The 20,355-nt window shown below is 39.1% G+C and overlaps 2 long non-coding RNA genes across 2 annotated transcripts; both read left to right on the forward strand.

Annotated features, from left to right (window-relative positions):
- The first annotated feature begins 15,641 nt into the window (after nucleotides 1-15,641).
- LOC113309016 lies at nucleotides 15,642-16,978 on the forward strand. The gene is made up of 3 exons (XR_003340273.1): nucleotides 15,642-16,449; nucleotides 16,735-16,839; nucleotides 16,949-16,978. It is a non-coding gene; the product is annotated as an uncharacterized LOC113309016 (long non-coding RNA).
- Nucleotide 16,979: 1 nt separating this feature from the next.
- Nucleotides 16,980-18,156, forward strand: LOC113309015. The gene is made up of 4 exons (XR_003340272.1): nucleotides 16,980-17,020; nucleotides 17,127-17,274; nucleotides 17,399-17,481; nucleotides 17,823-18,156. It is a non-coding gene; the product is annotated as an uncharacterized LOC113309015 (long non-coding RNA).
- Nucleotides 18,157-20,355: the final 2,199 nt, after the last annotated feature.

The following is a 20,355-nucleotide window of genomic DNA, read 5'->3' on the forward strand; positions in this document are numbered from 1 at the left end:
CAGTCGTGACCACGGTCTCGTGGTGCCTTTCCCTTAATTTTATAATATTTTTTATGATTTTATGAAAATATCATGGATTTAAAGAGTTTTGATGAATTTAGGGAGTTTCCCTGAAGTGAAGGAGTTTTCATGAGTTCAAGGAAGCAAAAATATTTAAATAATAAAAAAAGGGCGTGTGGGGCCGTGGGAGGCATCAGCAGGCCGGCTAGGTCTCGGTCCCACAAGTTTTCATAATTTTATATATTTTTTAATGTATTTTTCATGATTTGAGGGAATTTTTCCTAATTTGAGAGAAATACCATGAAATCAAGGAATTTGATAAATTCAAGGAAAATGAAATAAAGGAGCATGTGGGACCGACTAGGGCATGGCCGCCCGGCTAGGTCCCGGTCCCACGAGTTTTTCATAATTTTATATTATTTATTTCCTAATTTTTGCAAAATACCATGAAATCAAGGAGTTTTTCATGAAATCAGAAAAATAATAATAATAAAATAATGAGGAACCATAAGGTGTGGGGCCGGCTAGGACCAAGGCATGGCCGGTTGGCCAATGGTCACGCCCCACACTATTTTTCCTTAATTTTATATTATTTTCATGGGTTTATGAAAACACCATGAAGTCGAGGAGTTTCCTCGAGACGAAGGAGATTTGTTCAAATGAAAGGATTTTCATCAGATGAAGGAAAATAATAAAAATATGATAAAATATAAAACTGGTGTGGGTTTGGTCATGGCACGGTCGGCCAGTCAGTGAGTCCGATCCCTTGGCGCCTTGGTCAATATTTTGATTATTCATTATTTTTCTTCCTATTTTGCAATAGGTTAATCGTTTCGTCGTATTTTGAAATACTCGTTCGTGCGGTGACTGTTGGTGCATTGTCGTTGAATACACTTTCACCATATAAATCGGGGCCTACTTAGAGGTAGCTCAGTCGCCCGGTTGTTGATTATTTATTATTAATTTATGAAATTCCGTGGAGAATAATTCATGAAACTGAGTAATAAAATAAATAGATGTTTACTATTAATTCATAGGATCAGCTGAGGATTCGACTACGAATAATAAAGCGATCATTACCATTCCATGGGATCGTATATTCGACCACGGAGTAATTAAGATTTATCTATTACCATTTATGAGACCAGTTGTGGATCCGATCATGAAATCGGAGTAATGAGATAATATAGTTGTTTCATTGCTATTCTATGAGATCAAGCCGTGGATTCGATCATAGAATCAGAACAATTGTTTATTTCCATTTCATGGGATCATGCGTGGATTCGACCATGAAATAGGAGCAATTATCATTACCATTCCATGGAATCGGGCCGTGGATTCGACCATGGAATATGAGCAATTGTCATTGCCATTCCATGGGATCAGGCCGTGGATTCGACCATGGAATAGGAGCAATGATAGATTATTCTGGGAATTCAGTAGTGAATGTCACGGATGAATCCAAGAACTTTAGGAATAATTAACTTTGTGGCTCTATACTAGCAGGGCAAGCTGTCTAGGAGAATTAATTATCCCGATATGAGCTTGCCGGTAAGTCATATCCTTTATATAGTCAGGGTAAACTCGTTGTTTGTTTCTGAAGACGTTATCGCTCTATACTAGCAGAACAAGCTGTCTAGGAGCCGTCCATCTCGTGATACTATATAGAAATAATCACTGAAAGTGTTCAGTATTCATGAGATATGTCGTTATCCAGCTGTGAGACTACATATCTGCATGTACTCTGATAGAAAGTATCCTCAGTCAGAGAATTCGATGAGAGACCCGCGTCTCAATACTCACGTTTGATTGCTGGATCAGAGGTTCGTATAATTATGGGTTTATGATTTTACCCTTTGTCGAAAATCCACCATCTGCATTAAGTCCCCTGCTTAGTAAGGAAAGCCGTGTTCCTCACTCAGCATTGAATGGTGATTTTTCGGTCATAAACAATATAAGTAATTGAACTTAGTCGTAAGTTAATACATTACCGGATTTCGATTGTATGAGTAAACCAGGACTTGAATGAAGGTCTCAATAGCATGATAGAGCGTCGCTTGATGGACATAAATTGGTGTTGAACCGCTGGTTTGGACGACGGGACCATGGTCGTTTAGGATTTGCGGGCCAGACCCAATAAGGAAATCCTTAGAAAATTAGGTTTTGGAAATAAAATTGATATAAAAGGAATTAATCCTTTTTTTTTCACGACCAGTGCTTTGATCCCTTCATCATCTTCACGCTCGTTCACAGGGAAGGAGGAAAATTTCTTGACGCCGGAGCCGCAGCCGATCGCCGTCCGATCAGCCGAAGTCCATCCATTTTCCGGCCGACCGACCAGGTAAAAAAAAAAATTTGTTTGTTGATGCTTGCATGAATTTCATGGAGTGATCATGTTGAAATCATATATTTGTGTACGTTTTGGTGTGAGTTCTTTATGAAAAACCCTCGTTTCGAAAACGTATGTTCGTTCGATCATTAGTTTTGAAAACTAACAATAATCCCTGATTTAGAAGAGATTTTTTTTTTAAAATGTATGAACCTAGGTCCAGTGATAAAACTTAGTTTATGAGCTTTCATGTGTACCAAGGTTTTATCATAAAAGAAGTGAATTTTCACGAAATCGACATAAACCTTCGTTTTAAAGACAAATAACGACGACACGAAGGAAAATATATATTATGAACATGTGTCCAGTGACAAAATTTTGTTTATGATATTTCATGTAAATACAAAACTTTATCATATGTATAAATTGTGAGCTTTCACAGTATTTCGAAATAAACCTTCGTTTTAAAGACAAATAACGACGATACGAAGGAAAATATATTATTTATTATTTATTTATTTTTATATATGCAGTAGTGACATATATTGTGCAAAATATGATGGTATATTTTATTTTCATGAGTTTGTTTTCATTAAATAAAATCTTTGAGAATTTATGTGAGCAACGATGCATTAATTGTTGTTTTGAAAAAAATCAAAACGTGTGTTTTGAGGAACCTTCGAAGATAGACAATATATTTATGATGAAATATTTTATTGTTATAAACTTCATAGGTCAGTTGTGTGAATGTTCACACTATGAAAATTGTGTTCGCGATTTCATGAAAATCAGTTTCGGAAATTAATAAAGTCCCGTTCATTATCGCAGGTTTTAGGAAACGAACTAACTTTATCGTGTTAACTCTTACGGCATAACTACTACCATTAGTAGAATTGTAAAGAGGTAAGAGTTCAGAGTTACCTTTTTTTTTGCTGATGTTGGTTTGTTTACATAGTCGTAATCTTTGATCTTCCGGTTCCAGAAAATGTCGACCAACAACAACAACAATTACGACTACTGGTATTCCTCTTCTTCCTCTGGTTCTTCTGATGAGGATTCCGACGCTCCTGTAGCGAAATCAAAGGCTAGGGTTTCCCATGAAGGGGCGAAGCCTAATGTTCCCTTGGGTGAGAGAAGAGTCTCTTTTACTGAACTCAAGAAAAGAGGAGCTGAAGACAAAAAAGAGGATGCCCGTCAATGTGATAAAGATCGCACCCGGCGTAAGAGACAGAGGTTTGAGGAGAAGCGTCGATTCTTGGATGAAGTGCCTTCTGATTCTGATGCTGATGCTTCTGAAGGAGAGATCACATGGGAACCATCCGAGCGTTACATTAATCCTGATCGATATGAAAGAGAGCATCAGAGGATGATGAAGAAAATTGAAGCTGAAGCTGCAGCATAAGATGACTCGGGTTCAGATGATATTATCTTCCGTCCGCCGGACTTAATCAATGATTCTGACAGTGACTCTGAAGAAGATGATTCCGAGAAGGATAGTGACAATGAATCTGATAATTCGGATGAGTCCGACGAGTAGTTTTACTTCCATCTTCTTTAAACGTTAGAGTATTCCCTTTTAGTCTTCATAGGGGATATCTTTCTTTTGACTGTTTAAATGACTTTACTTCAATTAGACTTTTCTTCTGAATGATGAACATTTTGTTAACGTCGATTTCTTCTAATCCATGACATGGACCAATGTCCATACATCCAAATTCATCATGACTTGTCGATTTTCATGAGAAGTAACATAACACACGGCTGAGAATTCATGACGTGTACAAGGCCGCATGGCCTATCCTTTGACCCGTGATGGTCAGTCCCCAGTGCGTTATTTTCTTCCGCGTATTCAGTATCGATCTTTGAAGCCTAGGGTTTCAGTGAAACTCGTAACTGAATTGACTATTCGCGAGTGATGACTATCGCCTGATATATATATATATATATATATCTTCAAGACTCCAAATATGATCCACGCAAATATTTCTTCCATTCCTGAGTCAGTTTCATCGTGCAGAGAAGTTTTGATCCTACCTCCTTGCCGTCATGTCGAGCAATAGCATTTCTTCTCAATATGATCTTCAGTCGAAGCGTGAAATAACAACGTCTATCTCAGTAAGTTGTACACTTCTTCTTCTTCTCCTTTCTTGTCTCTGTTCGATCGAGATTGTTGATCACAAGAGAATGATTTTTCGTAGGACTGTAAGAAGAATGCTACTCCTCATAATGCAAGGCCTAAGCGGACTGTTAGAGCTCCTGCCCGGTATGGATCGGCTCGTGCTGAAGCTGGATCGTCTGTAAGTAAACCTATAACTCTTGGGATTGTACTGATTACCGGGATTAACACTCCTTCGTTTCATCATAGGCGGATGCCTGTGTCGTCGTCGATGTTAGACGAAGAAAGAGTGGAAAGTCCGTGACCGTGGTTGAGGTTGAGGTTGAGGAAAGCAGCAACCAGGCATGTGAAGATTCTGCAGGATCCGTGGAGACTGGAGACAGTGTCCATGTTCGTGAATACCCAACCGCTGGACTCTTATTCGAAGCTCCATTGATTAATACCTTCCCAGACAATGAAGTGGTCGGTGGATTCGTGATTCCCAAATGTCATGCGCCTCTGTACACCAAGATTTGGAAGAGGTATGGTCACATTGCTACCAAAAAAGTGTGGAAAGGTTTTCTTCCAACTCTTTTAACCACGGTAGCGGGGCTATTGCCGATCATTGAGGAAATGAACCAGATGCATTTGCGAGACGTCAAAAACCATGAACTGCACAAATGGGATGAAATGATCTCGAATTGTGAGATATTGCGATTCAATGTAATCTGGATCCGTCGTCGTCTTGAAATAATCAATTTCATAAGGAGGCAGAGGCTGCCGATGCAATTTCCATGAATGCTGCTTTACTGGATGAGGAGAGGATACTGGGTCTGGAGTCAGCAAGGGTTGAGAAAGCGGTCGAAGACTTGAAGGCAAAGACCAAGATTTTTCAGAAGAAGCTTGACGAGGCTTCTTACAGGGATTATCCGTTGCTGGATGGTTTGCTTTGATTGAGCATTTGTGGTTGTTGTTTTTTGAATAAATCTGAGTTTCTAATAGGTGAAACAGTTGATCATGGTATGAACGAATTTTGCTCATTTATGAAATGTATAATGAACAAAGGAGCATTCGCCATGCTCTTTGGAGGAATGAAATTACATTTTTGAAAATGCTTGAAATGATGAAGAGGTAGTTTGTTTCGTGGATCAGGCATAATAAGCTTTGAGCCATTTTCCATTGATGATGTTTCCTTCCTTTCCTCCATTGATTGCTAAAATTTTGTAGTATCCGCTAGACACTGCTTTGATAACAACATACGGCCCTTCCCATTTAGGAGAGAACTTAGGAGCAGACATGTCTTGTTGAATGTGCTTTGCCGTCTTTAATACCAAATCTCCTACTTGAAATATTCGAGGTCTTACCATTTTTTTGTAGACTCTGGAGATCCTCTGTTTGTAAGATTACACATATTTTTCCACCTTGGCTCTCCTTGATTCAAGTATACCTAGCTCAGCGATTCTTGATCTGGAGATTTCAGCCTCATCCCATTGTACACCACTGGATGCTGCAATCCTGGCTGAGGGAACTTTGATTTCTGCTGGAAGTATGGCGTCGGCTCCATAGACAAGTGAATATGGCGAAGTAGATCGAGCTCCTTGGTGCAGTTCTGTAATCCCATAGAGCCATGGGTAATTTCTCATTCCATGATTGAGGATTGTCATGAATCGTCCGACTGATAATCCTGATCAAAGTCTTGTTGGTACTTTCTGCTTGACCATTTCCTTGTGGATAGTAAGGAGTGGAGAAGATTTGTTTGATCCCATATTTATTGAGCATCTTCTCAACATCTTGATTGTAAAAAAGGAGTTCTGTTATCTGTGATGATAGCTTAGGAACTCCGAATCTGCATATTATGTGCTCTTTGATGAAGGCGGCAATCGTAACTCCAGTGGTGCTTCGAAGAGGAATAACTTCGACCCACTTGGTGAAGTACTCTGTCACAGTGATGATGTATTCATGTTGTTTTGAAGATGCTGGATTGATCTTACCAATGATATCTAGTCCCCAGCTGTAGAAAGGCCACGAACTATTCACAGAATTCAACGGGAGACAAGGAGTGTGGATGAGATTACCATGGGTTTGGCATTGGTGACACCTTTGAACGTGTGCGGCTGCATCGTCTTCCATGGTTGACCAATAATATTTCTCATGAATTTGAAGAATAGTTTCCTCTTTCCTTGATGTTCTCCATCATGTACTTCCTTCAGGATTGTAGGGATTTCATGTTTGGCTAAGCACCTCAGTAAATTCCCACCAAAGATTTTGCGGTATAAGATCCCATCGAGATAGACGAATCTCTTAGCTTTCTGAATGAGTTTGACTGCGTGCTTCTTTTCCAGTGGTAGTTCGTTATCCCGGAGGTATTTGATGTAAGGCTCCTTCCAGTCCCCAGTGTGGTGGACTGTCAAAGCCTCCAGGTGATGAGGAGGTGTTTGGCAATCAGGACAAGATCCTTGTAAAGCTCTTGACTGAGTTTCCATGGATGGCCAGTAGTATCCCATTCTTTGAAGCTTTCTGTAAAGTGTTACCACTAACGTTTGCCCGCAGATTTCCTCATGTATGTTCTTGAGTTGTTCTTCCGCTTCGTCGCTCCCAAGACATCGTGATAGAGATCCATCGGGGTTTCGATAGTATAGTCCTCCATGGAGCAAGAAGTAGTTCTTCAATTCTTTGAGGCTGACTTGGCCTTCTGAAACAGAGCTGCTCAATTCATGAATAATGGGTGTTCGCCAATCGTTTGCTGAAATGTCTTCTATCTGAGTGAGCCAAGTTGAAGATACGGTACGCCTATGTACAGTGATCGTTTTCTCTGCTCCTTCAAATTGCATCTTGAAGGCGAGAGTTGCTAGGCAATCAGCATGCCTATTGTTAGTCCGTCCAGTATGGACGATCGTTGCGTCAGCAAAATAGGTCAACAATCGCTGAGCTTCGGTTCTGAATGGAGAAAGTGTGATTTCCTTGAGAGAATACGTTCCATTCATCTGGTTGACCAATAATTTTGAATCCCCCCTTATCTCAAGGTGTGTTGCTCCTGCTTGCTTGGCCAAGGATAATCCTAATAGGAAGGCTTCATATTTTGTTGATTTGTTGGAGCAGTGGAAATTTAACTTGAATGAATGTGAGAAAACTTCACCAGATGGAGACACCAGTACTATGCCCGCTCCTCCGGTGTCACTACTAGGGGTGGCAGATCCATCAAAGTATATAAGCCATGTTTCTTATTTGATAACTAAAATGTCTGGGAATTCGCCGGGCACTTCTTCATGTAGTGTTGTTGTGTCTTCCCCTGGAAAAGCAGCGAGCAAGTCTGCGACCGCTTGACCTTTGATGGCTTTAGGTGGCGTGCAAGCTATGTCAAATTCTGACATATGGAGTAGCCACTTCGCTGGTCTCCTATCAAGGCTGGCTTTGATAGCAAGAACTTTATGGGATCATCTTTGGAGATGAGTACGACCCTGTTAGATAGTAAGTAGTCTGAACTTCTGGATTGCATGTACCAATGCCAGGCATGCCCTTTTGGCCTTTGGATATCGGAGTTGAGCATCTCTCATTGTGCGACTGAAGTAGTAAATCGGTCGTTCGACGCCTTCGTCGTATTCCTGAGCGAGGAGTGCGCCGATGGCGACGTCACTGGAGGCTGCGTAAAGAATCAGAGGTCGTCCCTGCACTGGAGACCTCATGACGGCCGGTGACAATAATATCTATTGTATTTTATGGAAAGCTTCTTGTTGAACAGCTGTCCAGGTTAAACTTGCTCCTTTCTTCAGCAGAGGTGTGAACGAAGCAATGAGTTGAGCTAATCCAGGAATGAAGCGTCGAATATAATTTACCTTGCCCATAAATCTCTGTAGTTCCTTCACGGTACGTGTAGGAGGCATGGTGGTAATATATTTTGCCTTGTCTGGGTCGACTTTGATCCCTTCAGCCGTGACCAGGAATCCTAAGAATTTTCCGGAAGAAACTCCGAATGCCCACTTTAAAGGATTCATTTTTAATTTGTATTCTCTGCATCTTTCAAACACCTGCCTTAGAACTTCGAGATGAGATGCTCGTGTCTTCAATTTTACCACCACATCATCAACATAGTCTTCTACTTGCTTGTGCATCATGTCGTGGAATATGGCAGTCATGGCTCATTGATAGGTGGCACCAGCATTCTTTAATCCAAAGGGCATCACAGTGTAGTGAAAATTCCCAATGGGAGTACGGAACGCGGTCTTGTTGGCGTCATGTTCATATATCATGATCTGGTTGTACCCACTATATCCGTCCATGAATGAGAACATACCGTGACCACTGGTTGCATCGACAAGCATGTCAATGTTGGATAGAGGAAAATCATCCTTTGGACAACATTTATTTCAAGTTCCTGAAGTCGACACAACATCTGATTTGACCATTTTTCTTCTTAACAGGTACCACATTTGCTAGCCACGTTGGATGAAGAATAGGCTTGGTGAACCCTGCTGCCAACAATTTCTGGATTTCGACCTTGATTTGCTCCTCGACTTCGTGTCTAAATTTTCTGGGCGGTTGTTTGACAACTTTGGAACCAGAGACGATGTGCAGGTGATGGGTGACGAGTTTGTCATCCAGACCCGACATTTATTCGTACGTCCAGGCGAAGACATCTTGATATTATTTCAATCATTTTATCAGCTCGGTCCGCTACTCTGGTGATAGTGCTGAACTGATCAGGATTGGCCTTGGATCGTCTTCAGTCCCAATGTTGATTGTTTCAAGATCGTCTGTGGTAGAGTCAGTGCCATTGTGTAGTTGTCGTGGGGCATCCTGGACTTCTTCTTCAAGTGATAACTCACTCTGACACGATTCTTCATGGTGGGGAGACTTTTCATCGTTCTCCCCGATTAATTGCTAATCTTTCCGTCGACGATAAATGACTCTCCCTCCTACATATCGATCGGTCGTGAAGTTTTACCCTGGAGTTGAAACTTGATCATTATCGCGTTTAGTCGGTGTAGTAGGTAACTTGATCATTTTAGCAGCTGAGAATGACGGATCGTTATCAGCCTTCTCGATAGTCTTCCATCTTGGAAGTGGAGTACTGCGAATCCTGCTTGGAGGTTCCGGGACGCCTTTTTGAGATTCAAGGAACTCATTATCATAGACGGGAGCATAAAGAGATGATGAATCCGAAATGCGAACGATCTTGTTGTCGAGCAGAGCCTTCATGCATTGATGGTATGTTGAAGGAACCACCTTGTTATCATGGAGCCATGGGCGTCCCAGTATTATGTGGTAGTCAGGTTCTTGCTCGATCACATGAAACTTTGCTTTCGATCGAATCGGCCCCACCCTCAAATCTATGTATGCATATCCATATGTATGGCTTTGACTTCCTTCAAATCCTGTCATTAGGATGGGATAGCGAACAATTTTACCTTGTGGGAATCTGGCCATCCTGAGAGTCTTTATAGTGACAATGTTGGTGGAAGCACCGGTGTCGATAAGAGCTTTTCTAAATTAGGTGCCTTTGATGAAACCAGTGACATACAACGCTCAATTGTGTCCTTCATCCGTCATGCGATCTTCTTCTCCAAAAGAGATGTTGTCGATCGAATGCCCAGGCACTAGGGAGACTTCTTCAACTGATGGTGTTGGTGGCGTTATTTGCACGCTGGATGATATCTGGTTGAGTGCTGAAAATGTGTCTGTGCGCTGATCCCTGGAGAAGTGTAGGAGTTCACATAGATTTTCGATCAAAAGTGTGACTTCTTGGTCCACCGGCTTTTCGTAAGTAGTGAAGCTGTTGGTTTGAGGGGTATCGTTGGCAGTAGCATTGGAATGATCTACCACTTCTTCTCCCAAGAGTTTTGTTAATTCTACCATACCACTTCTGCTCCCAAGAGTTTTGTTAATTCTACCATACAGTTGAAGAGTTCATCGATTGCCTCCTTCAATCGATTTATGCTCCTAATCAGAATTTCTTGTCTCCGTGCCAATTCATCCAATGATGGGATTTCTCCGTCGAACGCATCAATAGAGGGAAAAGGAGTAGTAAAGTAGGAGTGACGAATATTACCAGAGTCTTTCGGATGAGTATGATGAATGTCGCCATTTGAAATACTCTGGTTATGGTTTGGAGTTTCTGATGAAGACCTAAGACCAACCATCTTGTGAAAGCTTTAGATTACAACCGAGAGATTAATCTCCCACTGTGGTCGCCAATCTGTAGATGGGAAAAACGATTTGCTGGTTTTTAAGGAATTGAGGAGACGACCGTACGGAGGAGACTCCTCGAACCGAGCGAAATGTTAAACCTCACACACATGCACCGCTGCAAAGGGGGTGCTTTAGATTCGAGAGATCAATCTGTAGTACTCCGTCCTAAATCAAGACAATGACCGTTCCAGAGTAAATTCGGTCACAAGAGAGGATGGGTTGATCTGTAGGAGAGAAGCTTGGAAATGTGTGGAATCAATGGTAACTAAAGATTGTGGGTGTATAAATTCTGAATATGATAAGCTCTGAATGATTGAAATTGCTCAATTGAGAGTAGTTGCTCAATTCATGAGTTGATGATCTCGTGTTGTCGATGAGACGTGGGATTGATGATACTGTTGATGCTGATGATTCAATCATGATTCAGAGACTTATTTATATTGCTGGAATTTTAGACACCATGATTCCGTGAAGTGTGACAGTTGATGGGATGAAAGAGTGGGGAAATGGAAATCGTGTTTGAGACCAGTTGCTCATCGTGTGATGACTTGGTCGATTTTCCATCCACTACTTTGTGAACTCCTTCAACTGATTGCACGACTTGCTCACATTCCAACGTGTGTATGAACACACGTGCCGTAGACCGCCAGACCAAAACCCTAAGTGATATTCCCCCAAGTGACACGATTGATGTCTCGTGTGATCGTGGAGTCTTAAATGTGTCTGTTGAGACAGAGGTATAGTTCTCATGACGAGGTGAGCAAGTATTGCTCGTTCGATGAATTATTGAACATTGATAGCTGGACCAATATTCCCTGATTTGAGCAAGTATTGCTCGTACGAGCGAATGTTGCTCATTTGATGATTTATTGGTAGCGTGACCAAAATAAATATTAATTAAGATACCGGCAGCTGAACCGAGCATAATTAATAAAATACTGACCATGAGTTCATCGTAGAATTATTAGCGTTCGAATCTGGAATTATGATCTTCGGACTTAGAAACCCTAATTTGATCAATTGATGATCAAGCGATGGTTAATTGAAGAATTAACCATGGAATGAAGGAGCGACCGTCTACATGGAACCGTGGATCAACCATGTAGTGCCCATATGCTCACGTGAGCAAAATACCAAGACCTCTTGAAGGATTGGTAAAGAGATGATCAAATGCTGGTTTAATAATTTATTCAAAAATGCTCGTCTGAGCCTTAGGTGAAAAACCTAATTAATTATGAAGAGGTGAGGGACCGACCAAGGGGTCATGAAACCGGCCCTGGGTGGTCACGGGATCGAATGACGATCACTTCATGAAAATCCAAAGTGTTTGGAAGAGTTTTGGACCTAATACGTGCAATTGTGCAAATTAGGTCAAAACTGTGAAAATTGATGGGACCGGCTTCTGTAAGCCAAAGAGCCAATATTTTTCGATCAAGATAACGTGCTCGTGTCCCCAAGACGTCCGTCTCTCAGTTCTGAGAATTTTGATATTTTCTGACGTGCAGTTGAGCGTTCATTCGAGAAAATATGCCAAAATTAGGGTTTCGCTGAAACTGAGGAAAACACCATGAGATGATGGAGAATAATATAAAATAAAGGAATGAGGAGGCGTGGGACCTTCAAACCAAGGTATGGTCGGCCAATCGTGACCACGGTCCCGTGGTGCCTTTCCTTAATTTTATAATATTTTTTTTATGATTTTATGAAAATATCACGGATTTAAAGAGTTTTGATGAATTTAGGGAGTTTCCCTGAAGTGAAGGAGTTTTCATGAGTTCAAGGAAGCAAAAATATTAAAATAATAAAAACAAGGGCGTGTGGGCCCGTGGGAGGCATGGTCGGCCGGCCAGGGCCTTGTCCCACAAGTTTTCATAATTTTATATATTTTTTAATGTATTTTTCATGATTTGAGGGAATTTTTCCTAATTTGAGAGAAATACCATGAAATCAAGGAATTTGATAAATTCAAGGAAAATAATAAAAAATAATAATAAAATAAAGGAGCGCGTGGTACCGGCTAGGGCCCGGTCCCACGAGTTTTTCATAATTTTATATTATTTATTTCCTAATTTTTGCAAAATACCATGAAATCAAGGAGTTTTTTCATGAAATCATAGAAATAATAATAATAATAATAATAAAATAATGAGGAACCATAAGGTGTGGGGCCGGCTGGGACCAAGGCATGGCCGGTTGGCCAATGGTCACGCCCCACAGTATTTTTCCTTAATTTTATATTATTTTCATGGGTTTATGAAAACACCATGAAGTCGAGGAGTTTCCTCGAGACGAAGGAGATTTGTTCAAATGAAAGGATTTTCATCAGATGAAGGAAAATAATAAAAATATGATAAAATATAAAACTGGTGTGGGTTTGGTCATGGCACGGTCGGCCAGTCAGTGAGTCCGATCCCTTGGCGCCTTGGTCAATATTTTGATTATTCATTATTTTCTTCCTATTTTGCAATAGGTTAATCGTTTCGTCGTATTTTGAAATACTCGTTCGTGCGGTGACTGTTGGTGCATTGTCGTTGAATACACTTTCACCATATAAATAGGTGCCTACTTAGAGGTAGCTCAGTCGCCCGGTTGTTGATTATTTATTATTAATTTATGAAATTCTGTGGAGAATAATTCATGAAACTGAGTAATAAAATAAATAGACGTTTATTATTAATTCATAGGATCAGCTCAGGATTCGACTACGAATAATAAAGTGATCATTACCATTCCATGGGATCGTAGATTCGACCACAGAGTAATTAAGATTTATCTATTACCATTTATGAGACCAGTTGTGGATTCAATCATGAAATCAGAGTAATGAGATAATATAGTTGTTTCATTGCTATTATATGAGATCAAGCCGTGGATTCGATTATAGAATCAGAACCATTATTTATTGCCATTTCATGGGATCATGCCGTGGATTCGACCATGAGATAGGAGCAATTTTCATTGCCATTCCATGGAATCATGTCGTGGATTCGACCATGGAATATGAGCAATTGTCATTGCCATTCCATGGGATCAGGCCGTGGATTCGACCATGGAATAGGAGCAATGATATATTATTCTGGGAATTCAGTAGTGAATGTCACGGATGAATCCAAGAACTTTAGGAATAATTAACTTTGTGGCTCTATACTAGTAGAGCAAGCTGTCCAGGAGCATTAATTATCCCGATATGAGCTTGCCGGTAAGTCATATCCTTTATATAGTCAGGGTAAACTCGTTGTTTGTTCCTGAAGATGTTATCGCTCTATACTAGCAGAACAAGATGTCTAGGAGCCGTCCATCTCGTGATACTATATAGAAATAATCACTGAAAGTGTTCAGTATTCATGAGATATGCCGTTATCCAGCTGTGAGACTACATATCTGCATGTACTCTGATAGAAAGTATCCTCAGTCAGAGAATTCGATGAGAGACTCGCGTCTCAATACTCACGGCTGATTGTTGGATCAGAGGTTCGTATAATTATGGGTTTACGATTTTACCCTTTGTCGAAAATCCACCATCTACAATATGAAAGTGATCATATGGCTAACCTTTTGGTTGACTTGTTGAACCAACAAATGTTAATGTTTGGGTACGGTTCATAAACCCAAAATTGGACATTTCATTTGTGTGTGACAAGCTAAGTTTTCGATCTAACGGTTGAGAAATATTAGCTTGAATCTCATTAGGTTTTCATCTAACGGTGAATATTGAATGATTTGATACCAAGCTAACATTGATTGCAAACCCTAATTGAAAGTGTATATAAGGGAGAACTCTAGCAACTGGGAAACCTAATCCCCACACATTCTGTGTGATACTAGTTGTGCTAAGATAGAGTCGATTCTCCTTTAACCTTTGGTTTCTTCTTCTAAACCAGGTTAACGACTTAAATTCTTCTTTGGGATTGTGAAGCCAGACCGATACTACTTTTATCGTAGTTGTGTGATCTGATCTTGTTGTTTCTATCGTACGAGTACAATTGTAATAATTGGCACGAGATTTTATATCTCCGATAGGAAAGATAGAAAAGTAATCACAAAAACTTCGTCTCATCGTTTGTGGTTCCGCAATATCCTTTTTCGCTGCGTCGATTAAGATTATTGTGAGGTGATTGATAATACTAAGCTGTTCTTCGGGAATATAAGTCCGGTATTATTGATTGGTTCCTGTTCACCTTGATTTATCAAAAGACGGAACAAAACTCATAGGTATATTCATGGGAGACAGATTTATCTATTATCGTAGACTTTTCTGTGTGATACAGATTTGTTTATTAAAGTCTTCGACTTTTGGTCGTAGCAACTCTTAGTTGTGGGTGAGATCAGCTAAGGGAATCAAGTGCGCAGTATCCTGCTGGGATCAGAGGCGTAGGAGCATAACTGTACCTTGGATTAGTGTGAGATTGATTGGAGTTCAACAGTCCAGACTGAAGTTAGTTTGGAGTAGGCTGGTCTCTGTAGCGGCTTAACACGATGTATGTTCAATCTGGACTAGGTCCCGGGGTTTTTCTGCATTTGCGGTTTTCTCGTTAACAAAATTCTGGTGTCTGTGTTATTTCTTTTCCGCATTATATTTTGTATATAACTAGAACTATGCCCGTGCCGTAACGGCACGGCCACGAAAATAAGTGAAAACAATTATTTTGACCGATGTTATTCATTTGTTGTTACTATTTAAAGTGACAATTGTTCTTCATAGAGCTGGCAAACAAGCTGAAACCCGCGGGTTAACCCGTGCCCGGCCCGTAAAAACCCGAACCCGGCTCGGCTGGTTTCTAAACAAGCCGGGTTCGGGTTGGAGAAATGTCGGCTTGTGAATAAACGGGTTAACCCGTCCCGGCCCGTGAAACCGCGGGTACAACCCGTAAACCCGTCCACAATAACTAATTAGTAATTTTTATATAATCCTGTCCGTCGGATTATCTAGGGTTAATCACATCCACACGATTAAGGTATAAAAAGGAGAAACCCTAAAACTAAATGAAGAGATATCTTTCTTTTTTATCTCTCTTTTTTCTTCTTCTTCTCTTTCTTTTCTGGTTTTTCTTTTCTCTTTCCATTTTTCTTCTCCACCGCACGAACTGTGAGTGATTGATTCATGATTCTTCTGAAATTTGAATAAACTTAATGAATAAGTGAATCAAGGAAAGAGTTAATGAGTCTGTGAAGTTAATTTTGGTTAGGGTTTCGTGATGATTGAAGAAAGAGGAATCAGTAAAATTAGGATTAGGGTTCTAGAATGGATTGAAAATTTTATATCAAATTGAGAATGAAATCAAGTAATGATGGGTATTGGGTGTTAAGTTTAAGGTTGAATTTTTAGTTATTGATTTTCAATTTAATTCACATTGAAGAATCAGTGAGTTAGGGTTCCAACATGAACTGGAAATTTGATTGGTGATGAATACGATGAAATTGAAAGATGATTTTGTTAAATTGAGGTTTAGATTCGTATAATAATTGGATGAACTCCATCGATTAGGGTTCTTAATAGAAAAGAGAATTCATGGTTCACGGGTTTGAAACTTAGTTGAAAAAAAAAAGAAAATTGACGGTTTAGGGATATGATGGAATCAAGTTGAAGATTAAGCAAAGGGTGAATCATTTGTTTCAATTTGGAATTAATCTGAGAACCTGTTATATGGATATTAGGTTACTAGTTTGAGATGAAGTGTATGTGAGTTGGATTAGTAATATGATGGGATGAAGATGGGTTTGCGTTTTTGTTGTTGTTGATTAGCTCAAGAATATGGAGGTAAGGCTTTCACGGTTTCTGGTGATACAGTCGTTTTCTCGAATTACGCGGATCAAAGACTCTACAAGCAGATAATTGGAGGTCTGGTTTCTTATTCTTCCCATTTTTTATGAAGTTGTCAGTAGTGTACTTTACTGTGTTTCTTTGTTCTGGGTCTTATAGACAAAAGTATTTTGAGTTGGAGAAAATTCAAGCCTTTATGTACAAATTAACTCAGCTTGGTACACTTAAGATTGGACCTCAAAGGTCGTAACTTCATATTAGCTATGGGTGTTTCCATGTTTCACACCTGTCTAATTGTACTAGAAACTGCACCTTTTTTTAATAATTCATCTGTCAAATATTTAACATTCCATTGGTGAGCAGATTCCTTTGCCATACCAATTACTCCAGATTATGGTGGACCTGTAGTTCATTATGCAGATGGAGTATTTGATTTAGGATCTCAAAGTTATGTCACAGTAAGGGAAGGTAAGTTTCTAGGAAGCATATGTACTTGTTGATAAATCCACTTTTTTTACTTTACCCGTTGGTGTTCATCTTATGGTTATTCTCAAGTTTGTTTTCCTTTCTTTGATAGATACCCGTGACAGTAGCATAAATCCCACCATGACAATTGTATCCATCACCTTTAATGGCGAAACTAACCAAGGTAAACATTATCACAAAACACATGTCTTGTTTATATATAATAATTAACCTGACCCATATGTTAGTTCTGGGCTGGTTATTGGATCTTTTGTTTGGATTTGTATCAGAACCAAAAGTGTTAGTCGGTGGAAATGACTTCTACGCATTCCCCCGTCTGGATTCCAAAGGAGAGCGGCTAGCTTGGATTGAATGGGGTCACCCTAACATGCCATGGGATAAAGCACAACTTTGGGTTGGTTACATTTCCAAGGATGGGTGTGTATGCTTTCGTGTTTATACTGTCACATTTGTGGCTCCTTTCTAATCTACCATAGTTTGTGGGTTTTTAAGCTACCTTTTGTTCCTGCAAATGAACGTTTTGATTTTTCCACCTGTGCAGAGATATAAGCCAAAGGATCTGTGTTGCCGGTGGTGATCCTATGCTGGTAGAGTCTCCATCTGAGCCCAAGTGGTCCTCTAAAGGTACTTACTGAAGGAATTTAAAAAAATAAATAATATATATATATATATATATATATATATATATATATATATATATATATATATATGGGATTTTAGTATTTACTGCGACCTGGCCAACCTCCATGCAGTATGTATTTAGTATTTGCTTTGGCTCAATTGTATTGTCCATGTCAGCTGATATAGCTCAACCATGCCTGCAGACACTCTGGACTATATTTACAGGATCTAGAAACAATGTTTGTTATATAGGAATAAAGAGAGGGAGTTATTTCATGTAATGAATATTACCAAATAAGTTAGCATATTTTCCATTGCTCTATTGTCTTGTTTCCCTGATGCAGATTGAGCACAGAAACGAGGTGGTATCGATTTATTCCATCGATGCTGAGTTTACAAAACCGTTTTGGGTTTTCGGTGCTTCCTCCTTTGATTTCATCCCAACCAATGGCAACAACAACTTAATTTCTTGCAGCTACAGGTCTCTCCATTATAGTTATCACCACTATATTCCTTTTTGGTCCATTTGTTGTAATTTTAGCATTTTTGTTCTTTTAATGGTGGATGTGTCGTTTGAAATTTGATTTCAGCTGTAATTGATAACATGCAGACAGTTTGAGATGAAGTGTATGTGAGTTGGATTAGTAATATGATGGGATGAAGATGGGTTTGCGTTTTTGTTGTTGTTGATTAATGTTGCAGATTAGTGGTAGTGATAACGAGAAGATTTATGAATGAAATTGAGATGCAGGTGATGAAAGTGGTGGATGTGAATTGATTTTAGGTTAGAAACGATAATCCTAGGTTAGGGTTTGATTCTTTACTCTTTTTCACAGTAGACTAGAGAACTTATAATTGTGTTTTTTTTCTATGTAATCCTATGTTTTAGTATTATCCCCAAGTTATGTTCCGTGGTTTGGTGACTTTGGTCTCTGTTTTGTCACAAATTAACTTAATGAAATTATAATTTTATTTTTAATTAAACAAGTCGGGTTAACCCGTGAACCCGCAAGCTTTACCCGTTACGGGTGCGGGTTGAAGAAATGATCACCCGTGAAGAATATCGACCCGCGGGTTTTAACCCGTGTTAACCCGAACCCGTGTAACCCGTAACAAGCCAGCCCCGGCCCGCCCGTTTGCCAGCTCTAGTTCTTCATACATTTTGATTATTATTTTTTCTTTTGTATTTGACCGAGCTTATTTTAACACCTAAAAAATCAAGCACAACTTGTAAAATATTAAGTTATCTGTGTCGTAACGACATCGAATAAACATTGCACACTTACTATATTGATTAATTGTGACACCACCACCAGATCACCCATTACAACTACCTTTTTCACCAGCAGCATTGCCTCCACGGGCTCCATGCACCGCCACTCACAAATATCACCCAGATTACCCATAATATCTATTGATGTAATTATTAACATAGTTGTTATCTATTGAGTGGGAGTACATATTGAGAGATTAATAAAATAATTATAATGAGAAATTAATAAGATAATAATGATGTGCACAAATTAAGACCGTTAGATATGAATTTCTAACTTTCAATCATAGACGTCACTTATAAACACTTACTTAAACAATCATTGATTTATCTTCTCCCTAAAAAAATCTTGAGGATGATACTAAAAACAATTGATAAATTAAGGCACTAAAGATTTTGAGGATGATACCAAATCATCAAGGAAATAAGGTTGAGCGAAATTATGTTCTTGGATTTAATTTCTTTTGTCTCTTTAGTCTGTCTCTAATTCCCAAATTTATTTCTGATTTAGGTTTGCTCAAAAGTGGGGAACTAAAGTTTTTAAGTCCACTCCTCCTTCTGGATGTGAGTGAGAAAATCAACTGTTTAGTTTTATGGGAATGTAGGTTTGTTATTTTTAGTCTATCAAATTTCTCCACTTTGCTTTTGATTTTTGGGATGGGAAAAAGAGAATATGTAATGCATTATTTTCCAATTAAAGCGTGCATTCATGTGATCGACCACAAAGGTGGATTTATCAATCGGGAAGGCAAATCAAGATCTCTCTTTATGTTAACTTATTTAGTCAAACTTTGTTTTATAATACAAAACAAAGAAACATGAAAAAAATATCACCTAGCTATGATATAACTCGTGTGATAACCGTGCAACTTAGTAATAAGTTAATTTATTATGTATTGATTTTGATTCGTACCGTTCGTTTGCAGTTATTGCTTTAATTGTCATGTATTTTTACCGAGTTTTTGTTATCATTAAGACGATCAATAAGGTTAACCAATTTGTGGCGAAACATTATTAACAAAATATATTACTTTCACCAACACCCACCACATCTAAAACATCACTTGACACCACTTCTTTCCCCCACATCACCGTTGCTTCCACCCCCAACCACTGGATGTGCTTTTTAATTTTTAATCACAGACGTCATGAGAAAAGTTTATATTGAACAAACTTAAATCGTCAATTAATTTATTACACTATTTTTTTTATTCCTTTGGTTTGTTTTTATTAAATTCTCTTTTATATTGTAATCAATTTTATTTAACACTAAAAGTCATGATTTGTCTGATCGGGTATTATTTGGGTGATCCAGTGGTATATGATGATATTGCCTTATAAGATCTGGTATCATCCACGAAATATTTGGTTTTTTTCCTTACCAATCGTGCGAAAAAATAGCTAACTGTATCTTTCACAATATAATGTTGTGTGTTTGTAAAGACACAAAAATATTATTGTTCACTATTATTCACCAACACCTACCACCATTAAAAACAACCATCGACACTATTTCTTCCACCACCAGGGAAAGACCAACACCCACCATAATATTTTTGTGTCTTTAATATCTCTACCACCCACTACTTCATCCAGTACCACCA

This window comes from Papaver somniferum, chromosome 9 (genome assembly GCF_003573695.1).
Source record: "Papaver somniferum cultivar HN1 chromosome 9, ASM357369v1, whole genome shotgun sequence".
Taxonomy (NCBI): Eukaryota; Viridiplantae; Streptophyta; class Magnoliopsida; order Ranunculales; family Papaveraceae; genus Papaver; species Papaver somniferum.